Below are 11,594 nucleotides of genomic sequence, written 5' to 3'. Positions count from 1 at the left end.
ATTGCAAACCTTTGATTGAGTGTGGAAGCTTCAGTCCCCTCCCAGCCAGGATGTATTTAACATTTTTTATTTTGCCGCGTCTGCCGCAGTGAATTTGGAAATCTGTTGTGAGGTGACGAAGTGGAATCGCCTACTCGGTTCGCGCCCAGCTTGGCTGGAGAATTGTACTGAAAAGGAAACATGTTTTTTGTTAACAGCAATTCTCCTTTTCACTTTGTTTTTTTTCCCTCCATAAGAACTGAATGTTCTATAACTTGTCATGTATTAATTTGGCTTTCTTCAAAATTTCTATTTTAAACCAAAGGACTGTTTCTCCATCGCGTTTTCACCTCATGCCAGTGCATGACCTAGGTTGACATTTCTAGAGCTGTGTGCTTACATTTCCCTGTACAGCCTTCAGGTGCTTGCAGGACGTAGGACAAGCTGTGTCCTGACACTGAAGGTACCCAGTTACAAGGTTATATTTTATCCTGCACATTGTGTATATTATATACAAACACAAAATAGGGCTGAAACCTATGTGTCTTATGTCAAACACACTGCCTTTCATTATTACACTGTTACAGATTTACTTCTTCATATTGAAAATGATGGCAATATAATAATATTAATTAATGAGAGTTGGCATTTGTGAAACACTTGCTAAGAAGAGCTAGGAAGCCTGATATATAATCTCATTTAATGTCTGCAATTACTCAATAAGATTCATAGTTTTGCCATTTTATAGGTGAGAAAACTAAGACACGAAGAGATTGAGTAATTTGCTTGAGATTAAAATACCTAGTTCATGGCAGAAATAGTATTTAATCCCTAACTTGATTCCAAAGCCAATGTACTTAACCACTTACACTCCATTCTTTACCCGCATAGCCATCCCTCCCCCTACTCTGAACCTAGGAGAACTTGAGCCATAAACTCTTAGACTTGAACTTGGCATCCACTGACATTTTTATAGTAGACAAATTTGGGGCATTTGCTCATCAGGTAGTTGTCAGTATTATACCCTATGCCTCTGAGAGTGGCACTCAAATACAGAGGATGGCTCTGGAAAGTCATGTATGTTCTACCTGAATTTGTCCCCCTAGCCACATTTGATTCAACCATGGTGGACACCCAGCCAAACTGCTGCCTCCTGAGACTGAAACTGGGCCTTGGTGTGTGGCCATAGGAAGCTACTATTAACTCTGAATATCTGAGGTGGCTCTCAGGGCCTTTGAGGGTGAAGTTGAGAGCAAGCAAATAAACAAACCGTTGGTCTGGAAGAGGCCTGAGACCTGCATGCAGATTCTGGGTAAGGAGTTCTACCTGGGGGAAGGGAGCAGGCACTCTTACCTCGGCCCACAGTTGGTGTGTCTGTTATGTGTGTATGTAAGATGGGGGCTTGGGATGAGGGTAGTGTCAGGACAATGACCAGTGGGTATGGGGTGTTGAGAAGAAGAGAGCAGAAAGATGTAGAGATAGTCTGACCAAGCAGTGGATGGAGTGTTGGCTTGGGACACTGAGGACCCAGGTTTGAAACCCAAGGTCCCTAGCTTGAGCACAGGCTCACCAGCTTGAGCGTGGGATCATAAACATGACCCATGGTTGCTGGCTTGAGCCGAAGCACAGGATTGCTGGCATGAGCCCAGGGCCGTTGGCTTAAGCAAGGGGTCACTGGCTCGGCTGGAGTCCCCCAGTCAAGGCACATAAGAGAAAGTAATTGATGAACAACTAAGGTGCCACAACTATGAGTTGATGCTTCTCATCTCTCTCCCTTCCTGACTGTTTGTCCCTGTTTATCTGTCTATCTTTAGTTAAAAGAGAGGGGGTGGGGAGAGAGAGAGAGAGAGAGAGAGAGAGAGAGAGAATATTGCCCTGGTTTTAATAGTTTCCCATTTCTTGCCTGTCTCTCACAGGTCTACAGTCACTCCTGTCTTGTGGTCAATGAGGTACTTCAATCTCCATCAGATAAATTTCCTTTTTGCTTAATTTTAAGTACATTTTGGACATTTTCAGCTAAAAAGAGTACTGTCTAAAAGACATGTCTATAGCCCTGGCCAGTTGGCTCAGCGATGGAGCGTCGGCCTGGCATGCGGGGGACCCGGGTTCGATTCCCGGCCAGGGCACATAGGAGAGGCGCCCATTTGCTTCTCCAACCCCCCCCCCTTTCCTCTCTGTCTTTCTCTTCCCCTCCTGCAGCCGGGGCTCCATTGGAGCAGGGATGGCCCGGGCGCTGGGGATGGCTCCTTGGCCTCTGCCCCAGGCGGAGCGATGCCCCGGAGAGGCAGAGCATCGCCCCCTGGTGGGCAGAGCATCGCCCCTGGTGGGTGTGCCGGGTGGATCCTGGTCAGGTGCATGCGGGCGTCTGACTGACTATCTCTCCCCGTTTCCAGCTTTTATAAAAAAAACAACAACAAAACAAACAAACCAAAAAGACCATGTCTATAAATTTTATAACCTCTACAGTGGTTAAATATGCATGTTTAAAATAATGTAAAATTTAGTGCCCTGGCCAGGTAGCTCAGTTGGATAGAGCATCATCTTGATATGCTGAGGTTGTAGGTTCAATCCCTGGTCAGGGCACACACAAAAATCAACCAATGAATTTATAAATAAGTGGAACAACAAATCAATGTTTCTCTTGCTTTCTCTCCCTTCCTTTCTCTCTCTCTCAAAAAAAATTATAAATTTAAAAAATATTAAAAAAAATAATGTAAAAGAGGACTAGTGCATTAGAAAGCAAGATCCAAAATTATGCTAATAGCCTGAAATTATGTTAACACACTGTAGGTAATAAAATCTGCAAGATAAAATGTAACAGAACTAAATAAAAACATCTACCTTTACATTAAAAAATTTTTAAGCACAGAAATAGAGTGACCTCATTTAGCAGCAATTAAAAAAAAATCTGGTGTCCAGTTAACCACACGTTTCATAAGAGGCAATACTAAAGGGCAGGAGGCTAAAAGACACAAATACAGTGTCAAGGACTTGGTACTAAATTGAAATTAAGACCCCTAAGGGACTCCCAGAAGCCAATCAGGGTTACCTGCATTAATCTCAAAGGGTCAAGACTGTCTAAGAAAGCCCAGATTTAATCAATTAGAGCATAATGTACTGTGTCCAATGAGTAAGCCTAAAACACATAACTCAATGGGCTAATGTGAGAAAACACACCCAGACAAGAACAATTTTTTTATTTATATATTTTTTATTCACTGCGTTTATTTTTTTAAAATTAATTTTAATGGGGTGACATTGATAAATCAGGGTACATATGTTCAGAGAAAACATCTCTAGGTTATTTTGACATTTGATTATGCTGCATTCTCATCACCCAAAGTCCAATTGTCTTCCATCACCTTCTAACTGGTTCTCTTTGTGTCCCTCCACTCCCCTCCCCCAACCCTGTCCGTCTCCCCCCCCCCTTTTTTTTTTTTTGTGACAGAGATGGAGAGAGACAGAGAGAGGGACAGATAGGGACAGATAGATAGGAAGGGAGAGAGATGAGAAGCATTCATTCTACGTTGCAGCACCTTAGTTGTTCATTGATTGCTTTCTCATATGTGCCTTGACCTGGGGGTTATAGCAGAATGAGTGACCCCTTGCTCAAGCCAGTGAACTTGGGCTCTAGCTGGTGACCTCAGGGTCTCAAACCTGGGTCCTCTGCGTCCCAGTCTGATGCTCTATCCACTGTGCCACCACCTGGTCAGGCGAGAAGAACAATTCTTAAGAAATCTTTTTTACCTGTTTGAAATATATTTTAAATAATAAAAATATACACGCTTATTATAACAAATGCAAAAATTATAGATGGGTATACAGAAAAAGTGAAACACATTTCCCCCATTTTAGTCTCACTTCCTAAAAGTAATCATTGTTTACAGATTAGTGAGTGTATTTACAGATTTTTTCATATATACATATACATATATATAATTTTAAAAAATAGAAATGGAGCCATACTTCACATACACGCCTGCATGCACACACTGATCATGTGTAAGCATATAGAGTTCCTCTCCTTTAAATAGATGAGCAGAAAACAAATGCATCATTAGAATTTATCCATTTTCTAAGTAAATCAGAAAAAACCAGGAACTATATTATTCCATACGTAGGTGGGATGTAATAGTGAAACTAAGAGACATTGATAAGAGTGTGGTGGTTACGGGGGGGAGGGGGGAATGGGAGAGGGAAAAGGGGTGGGGAGGGGCACAAAGAAAACAAGATAGAAGGTGACAGAGGACAATCTGACTTTGGGTGGTGGGTATGCAACATAATTGAACGACAAGATAACCTGGACTTGTTATCTTTGAACATATGTATCCTGATTTATTGATGTCACCCCATTAAAAAAATAAAATTATATTAAAAAAAAAAAAAGAATTTATCCATTTTCTTTTTTTTTTTTTTTTCCTTTTCATTTTTCTGAAGCTGGAAACAGGGAGAGACAGTCAGACAGACTCCCGCATGCGCCCAACCGGGATCTACCCGGCACGCCCACCAGGGGCGACGCTCTGCCCATCAGGGGGCGATGCTCTGCCCATCCTGGGCGTCGCCATGTTGCGACCAGAGCCACTCTAGCGCCTGAGGCAGAGGCCACAGAGCCATCCCCAGCGCCCGGGCCATCTTTGCTCCAATGGAGCCTTGGCTGCGGGAGGGGAAGAGAGAGACAGAGAGGAAAGCGCGGCGGAGGGGTGGAGAAGCAAATGGGCGCTTCTCCTATGTGCCCTGGCCGGGAATCGAACCCTGGTCCTCCGCACGCTAGGCCGACGCTCTACCGCTGAGCCAACCGGCCAGGGCAGAATTTATCCATTTTCTTGATAAACCTAGAGCTTACTTCCATTTTTCAAAAGTAGAAATAATGTTGCAAATCCTTATATATGTATGTCTTACCATATTTTTATAAGCTACAATACATTTTTAGTTGTGGGAATGTGGGTCAAAGAATACACACGTTCAAAATTTTGACAGACTTTTCCAAATTGTCTCTCCCAAATTCTGCATCTGTTGACATTTTCACAATAGAATATGAGGGGCTTATTCCTCACACTCTTGGCAATACTTGATATTATTAATTTTTAAAATTTTTGCTGAAATGATCTTGTTTGGCTTTTGTGCTCTGAGCCCAGATTCTTGATCACAGCATACAATTTGGGTTCTTTCTTTCTTTCTTTCTTTTTTTACAGAGACAGAGAGAGAGAGTCAGATAGGGACAGACAGACAGGAATGGAGAGAAATGAGAAGCATCAGTTTTTCATTGCGACACCTTAGTTGTTCATTGATTGCTTTCTCATATGTGCCTTGACCGTGGGCCTTCAGCAGACTGAGTAAACCCTTGCTCAAGCCAGTGACCTGGGGTTCAAGCTGGTGAGCTTTTGCTCAAAGCAAATGAGCCTGTGCTAAAACTCGGGGTCTCTAACCTGGGTCCTCCGCATCTCAGTCCAATGCTCTATCCATTGCGCCACCGCCTGGTCAGGCACGACTTGAGTCCTTTAAGCCCAGGTACTTTACAATGTCTGGAGGGTGAATGGCTGAGTACTCATTTTGGAATACAAATTCTATAATCTGTACATAATAGTAAGTATAGACCACACTTATGATTACTGGTGACAACCTCTTTCCAGGACCAGACTAAGTAAGGGAGGTCTGTCCTGGCCTGGGGTCCTCTGGACAATCCCTGCTAAAAGTTCTACACTATTGGTATATTGGTGAGCACTTATGATCATCTAAAAATTTTTCTTCTATAGCCATAAGACCTGAATGCCTTCCATTTACCTGCCCCCTACCCTTCCTCTTTGGGGAAAATTCTGCTTCAACTCAGATCCCATGGTTCAGTATTACCCCTTCCCTAATGATCAACAAGAGAATATTGATACAGAGACTTCTTAGGAATGAGCCTTCCTAGCACTGTGAGACACACTATCCAACCAAAAGTGTGGTCATCAATGCATCATTCAAGTTCATTTATTACCAAAAGGAGGAACTATTGCAGGAATCAAAGGAGGACAAAAACGCCCAGAGAACTGATGAAGAAAGTAGGATTTATTAAAGCTGGCAAAGCATGTGATGTTTGTAACTCCAAAACACGGGTCCTCGAAGTTGACTTTCTTCTAGGTTATATGCCTTTACAGTATCTAAGTTATGGACATGTGATTTCTTTAAGGTTTCCAGGACTCAAGGAGAGGGGAGGAAAAATTTCAGTGGGGTAAACAAGGGGGAAGAGGTTTCCAGATCACTGGCCATAGTTGCTGTTCTTGTTTTGTATTGTAATTCTGGGATATAATTTATCACTGGCTGACTCGGTTACCCCAGCTGGCTCCTTTCCCTTGTATTCTTTTCGTTTCTTCCTTCTAAGCCAAGAGGGGGCCTGCCCCTCCTTCCACAGAACAGTGGGGGGAAAAAACTGGGATCTATGCAGGTGTCCCCAAACTGTGGCCCATGGGCCACATGCGGCCCCCTGAGGCCATTTATCTGGCCCCCCACTGCACTTCCAGAAGAAGCACCTCTTTCATTGGTGGTCAGTGAGAGGAGCACTGTAAGTGGTGGGCCTCCAATGGTCTGAGGGACAGTGAACTGGCCCCCTGTGTAAAAAGTTTGGGGACCCCTGATAGGGTAACAATAAAGTCCTAACTGGGTAAGTTATAAACATTTTAGTAAAAGATTTATCTTTGCCTGGAGCAAGCCCTCTTTATTGTTCTTGTGCATGTCAATTAACACACATTTGAAATAACCACCCTCAGGAAAGCACATAATCTTGCTAACTATACCATAATCCAATTTCAGCCTTGCTTTCCTCCACTTCCATGTAATCTTCCTTAGTTCCCTTCTTAATTTCAAATGCATCTCTGGCTAGGTAGCTCAGCTGGTTAGCACATTGTCCTGATACACCAAGGTTGCCAGTTCAATCCCCCATTAGGGCACATATAAGAATTAACCAATAAATGCATAAATAAGTGAAACAACAAATCAATGTTTCTCACTCTCTCTCTGTAAAAGAAAAGTTGATTATCAAATGCATAGAAGCAGCTGCAAAACTGGGGCATTTGAGATCCCCAGCAAATGTCTTCATTTTGGCTCAAATAAACTCTTAGAACATTCAAAAAAATAAAAATTTGCTTCCACACTTACTCCAAGAGCCATCAATCAATGTCAACAGAAACCTTTATTTCTTTAGTGCATGTTCTACAAAATACTTGGTTACTTGTTTGGCTAATGGAAAAAACTGAGTAGGGCTACCTCTGTTTCTCTCTCCAATGGGGGGAGGTGGGACTCTGAAGACTCACCCTCGCAAAGGTGCTTGCAGAAGCCCTCTCTGAGGAAGTTGCATTTAGGCTGAAACCTAAGCAATGCTCCTCAGACTTCAGTGTGCGTGGGAATCACTGGGACTCTTGTTGCAGTGCAGATTCTGATTCTACAAGTCTGGGGAGGGGCCCCAGTTTCTAAAGAGTTCCTGTAAAGCCCTACTTGCTGGCCCCAGGGCACACAGGAGCCAGAGCAGAGAGCTCACAAAAGGAGAGCAGATGTTCCTGGCCCAGGTGCATTAGAGGCGCTCAGGTCCCCCACCAGACTAAATATAATATAATCCCCTCGGGCCCAAGCCCAGGTATTGTAAAGTGCCACTGGTAATTATAATACGCAGTTAGGGTTTGGATAAAGCAAGTGGTTTTCAAATTGTCCACAGACTGCAGGCCAGCAGCACCTGGGAACTTGTTAGACATGCAAATTCTCAGCTCCCTGCGACCTTCTCAGTCAGAAACGCTTGGGTAGAGAGCCTAGCGATCTGTGTTTGAACAAGCTCTTCAGAGCTTCTGATCATTGCTAAAGATTGAGAACCACTGCTGATGAACAGAGGAGGGTCCTTGACAAAGTGCTCCTCCAACAATTGGATCCATGGTTCTTAACCCTGGCTGCACTTCAGACCAGCTAAGCAGCTTGATAAATGCTTGCATGCCTGGGCCCTATAACTGTTCTTTCTGGTGCCAAAGATCTGGAGTGGTTTCCAGGAGTATATACATGACTTTAAAACCACCTGGAGGATATAGATTTAGTGGCTGAGCAGAGGGGCAGTAGCCCTCCAATATGAATGGTGGTCTGTGCCTCCTGGCCTGTACCGGGCAGTGTTCATTCATTTACTCCACATTTATAGAACTCACCATGTGCCAGACAATGTGCACATGATTTACTGTTGAATAGCTATTATGTACCAGGCACTTTATACATTACCCCTACAACAACCCTGCAAGGTGAGCCTACTACCACTTTACAGAAGAGAGTCCTTAACCTGGGTCATTCATGACTCAAATCCTGGACTCCCCACCGTGCCACAAAGCCAATTCTTACAGACTTGGAGGCACAGGCTGTAGGCCTCCGAGGAGTTTGTGTTTAATGTTCAGTGGCTTGTTTTGTGAAATTGAAGATACACTTATAATTTTAGCAGGCAGAACATTCAACTTTCAGTTCCTCTGAGAGAGAGAGACAGAGAGAGAGAGAAATGGTTTCGATCTTTAACTTATGCAAAATGATGTCCTTTGTAGGTGAAGAAGACTCTCCTTATCAGAGGGGTAGGTGCTTAGAGTATAAGTAGTCAGATAGAATACAGGTTACTCAGTTAGGTTTTAATTTAAGAAAAATAACAAGCAGTTTTCTTAGTATATGTAAGTTTCAAATATTGCATGGGGCATGCTTACACTAAAAATTATTTGTTTACAGAGATTCAGATTTAAATGGGTATCCTGTATTATATGCTAAATCAAGCCTCCTTAACTGACTTCCTTCTCAATTCACTGGACGGCAACCACCTTGGGAAGAGGTGTAATCTTGGGCAAGATGGTTCTCCTCAGTGGAGTGATAGGGTTTTCTGAAAAACCACAGTAGGTGTTGCCTGATCTTCTACCTCTGAAATGCGTTGCTTTCCTATTTAGTGATGATGGCTTATTCGCCTTGTTAAATGCTTGACCTGTTGTGTGAGCCTAATTTTTTCATTTCCTTTAAGAACAAATGGAATTATAGAAAAATATTTGTGCTACACAATGCAAACTCCCATTTTCCAGTTTATTTAAGTAAAAAACCTTTTCATTATGAATAATTTTAAATATATATAAAGTGAAGAGTATAGTATAATGGACCCCCAGCTTCCTATCACTCATTTTTAACAACGAGCAACTCATGGCCAATCTTATTTCATCTACACTTCGACTTACTCTCCCATTCCATTTTATTGTGAAACCAGCTTCAGACATCATATATTTCTTCTGCAAATATTTGAGCATGCATCTGGACAAAAAATATATACTTTTTTTTAACTTAGAAAATGATTTTTGGCTTCCCTTGCTACTGATGGTTTCTTGGTAAGATCAGAATTGCAAATAGGGTCCTTATACTTAACCCTATGGTACATTTTTAGTTATTAAAGGGCTGGTGAGTTAATTACATGAGCAACCAGAGTTGTTCTTAGCTCTTGATTTATCAAGCCACATGTTCAGCTTGTATGATGGATGTCCTTCACATCAGGCATGGCGGGCTCATTCATCTGTCTCTGCCCAGCACCCAGCACTCTTCAATCATGACCGCACTCAACAGATGGGGAATTTCATGGTCACAAACAGAATTGTTTATCCTCTTATTGTTCCTGTGTCAGCAATCAAACTAAATCCACTACCCACCCATAAAAAGATCAACCTGCTGCCTGTTCAGTGGAAGCAGTTGAAGCTATGTTGAGGGGATTTTAAGTTTTAGAGAAGATTAAAAAAAAAAAAGAGAAGCCACATAAAAATTAAGATGTAAGAGAAGAGTTTGAGTCTCTTGTTCTAAAGCTGAAGGTTTTAAGGGATTTAAAAGAGAAGGCCTAGTAATTCAATCTTTTCTTTAACATAAAATACACTCTAAAGACCCCTGGTTATAAATATTGCATAGCTTTTATTGTGTGTTGATGGCTTTATTTTTTCATTTTAAAAATGAAAAGCACTCAAGTTGGGGTGTGAAGAAGGAAATGTCAGCTTCATAATCGAAAAGCTGCTAAGATGTTAAAGGCATTATTACTGGTAGAAAGATTTTCTTTTGTGTGGATAAATAGTTTTCTGTTCTTTATAAAGTTGTCCCTCACTGGCTCAGTGAGGGGAGTTCTCTCTGCACCGATCTGTGAGAGGAGGCTCCTAAGTTCTGTGGACCCCCAAGGCTGCCGTCCCAACATTCTCAATGGTCCAGGGCTTTAAAAAGTGGATCCTAGAACACTTTTGCTTTTTGCCAGGTTGTTTTAATATCAGGATATAATAGGTAAGGGATATTAGTTCTGTCACTCATTGGCTATAGTTGAAGATCCGGTGCATGAAGGCTTGGCATTTATTCACATGTAAAGTTTAAGACTATGGCTGATGAAAGATCAGATTGTCCGAGTAAGAAAAAATCAGGGTTGTTTTAGTCTCTCCTTTCCATTCTATTTTGCAAGAACTTATTGATATTTTACTGCTGTAGATGCCAGCTATAATAGCAGCTAGGTGATAAGGATCTAGGGATGATTAAGACAAACTTTTACCCTCTGTTAACAGATTAGAGGGGGTAATAGAAAATAAGTGATTACCCACAGAATAAGATGTATTTTCAATATAGAGGGATAAGAGATGCACACAAATGATGCTATGAGAGTTCAGAGAAGACCTCAAATGAGGGTTTCTTGACTCCCCTAGTGAGAAAGGAGAGACTGCAGTGGAAACCTGCAATGGAGACTCAAATGGAAATGGGAAAGATTGCTTTATCCTTTGATTACAAAAATAACCCAACTCTGATAAACTTTCTAAGCATAAACATTAGAAAGAAATAAAATCTAGCTTTAATATTTTGAAAGGAATCTTTTTCTTTTGAGCTGTAGACCTCAACTGTGGACTTAAAATATTCAGTAAGCCATGTTGTAAACGGATGTGCTGTCATCCAGACTTCGTTGTCTATTTATAGAGCATAGACAGTGTAGATTCAGCATAATTCTTAAGTGTCCTAGGATTTTCAGCGTGGTAAATGAGCACTGGCTTCAACTTAAAGTCACCAGCTGCATTACCCCTAACAAGAGAGTCAGCCTGTCCTTTGAAGCTCTGAACCAACTCCTCCTCTTTAGCTATGAAAATACTAAATGGCATCTTCCAATATAAGGCTGTTTCATCTGCATTGAAAACCTGTTGTTTAGTGTAGCCACCTTTACCAACTATCTTAGCTAGATCTTCTGGATTACATTTTTTTTTCTTGCTGTTTCACCTTACACTTTTATGTTTCCTTAAACCTCATGAACCAGCTTTTGCTAGCTTCCAATTTTTCTTCTGCAACTTCCTTACCTCTCCCAGCCTTCATAGACCCGAAGAGAGTTAGGGCTTTGCTCTAAATTAGTCTTTAACTTAAGGGAATGTTATGCCTGGTTTGATCTTCTATCTAGACCACTAAAACTTTCTCCATATCAGGAATAAAGTTGTTTCACTTTCTTATCATTCATGTGTTCACTGGAGTAGCACTTTTAATTTCCTTCAAGAACTTTTTCTTTGCATTCACAATTGGCTGGCACAAGAGGCCTGCCTAGCTTTTGGCCTATCTCAGCTTTCAACATGCTTTCCTCACTAAGTTTAATCATT

The sequence above is a fragment of the Saccopteryx bilineata genome, chromosome 3, assembly GCF_036850765.1.
Source record: "Saccopteryx bilineata isolate mSacBil1 chromosome 3, mSacBil1_pri_phased_curated, whole genome shotgun sequence".
In the NCBI taxonomy this organism is placed as follows: domain Eukaryota; kingdom Metazoa; phylum Chordata; class Mammalia; order Chiroptera; family Emballonuridae; genus Saccopteryx; species Saccopteryx bilineata.
The sequence above is the reverse complement of the archived record's forward strand: the minus strand, read 5'-3'. Positions refer to the sequence as shown.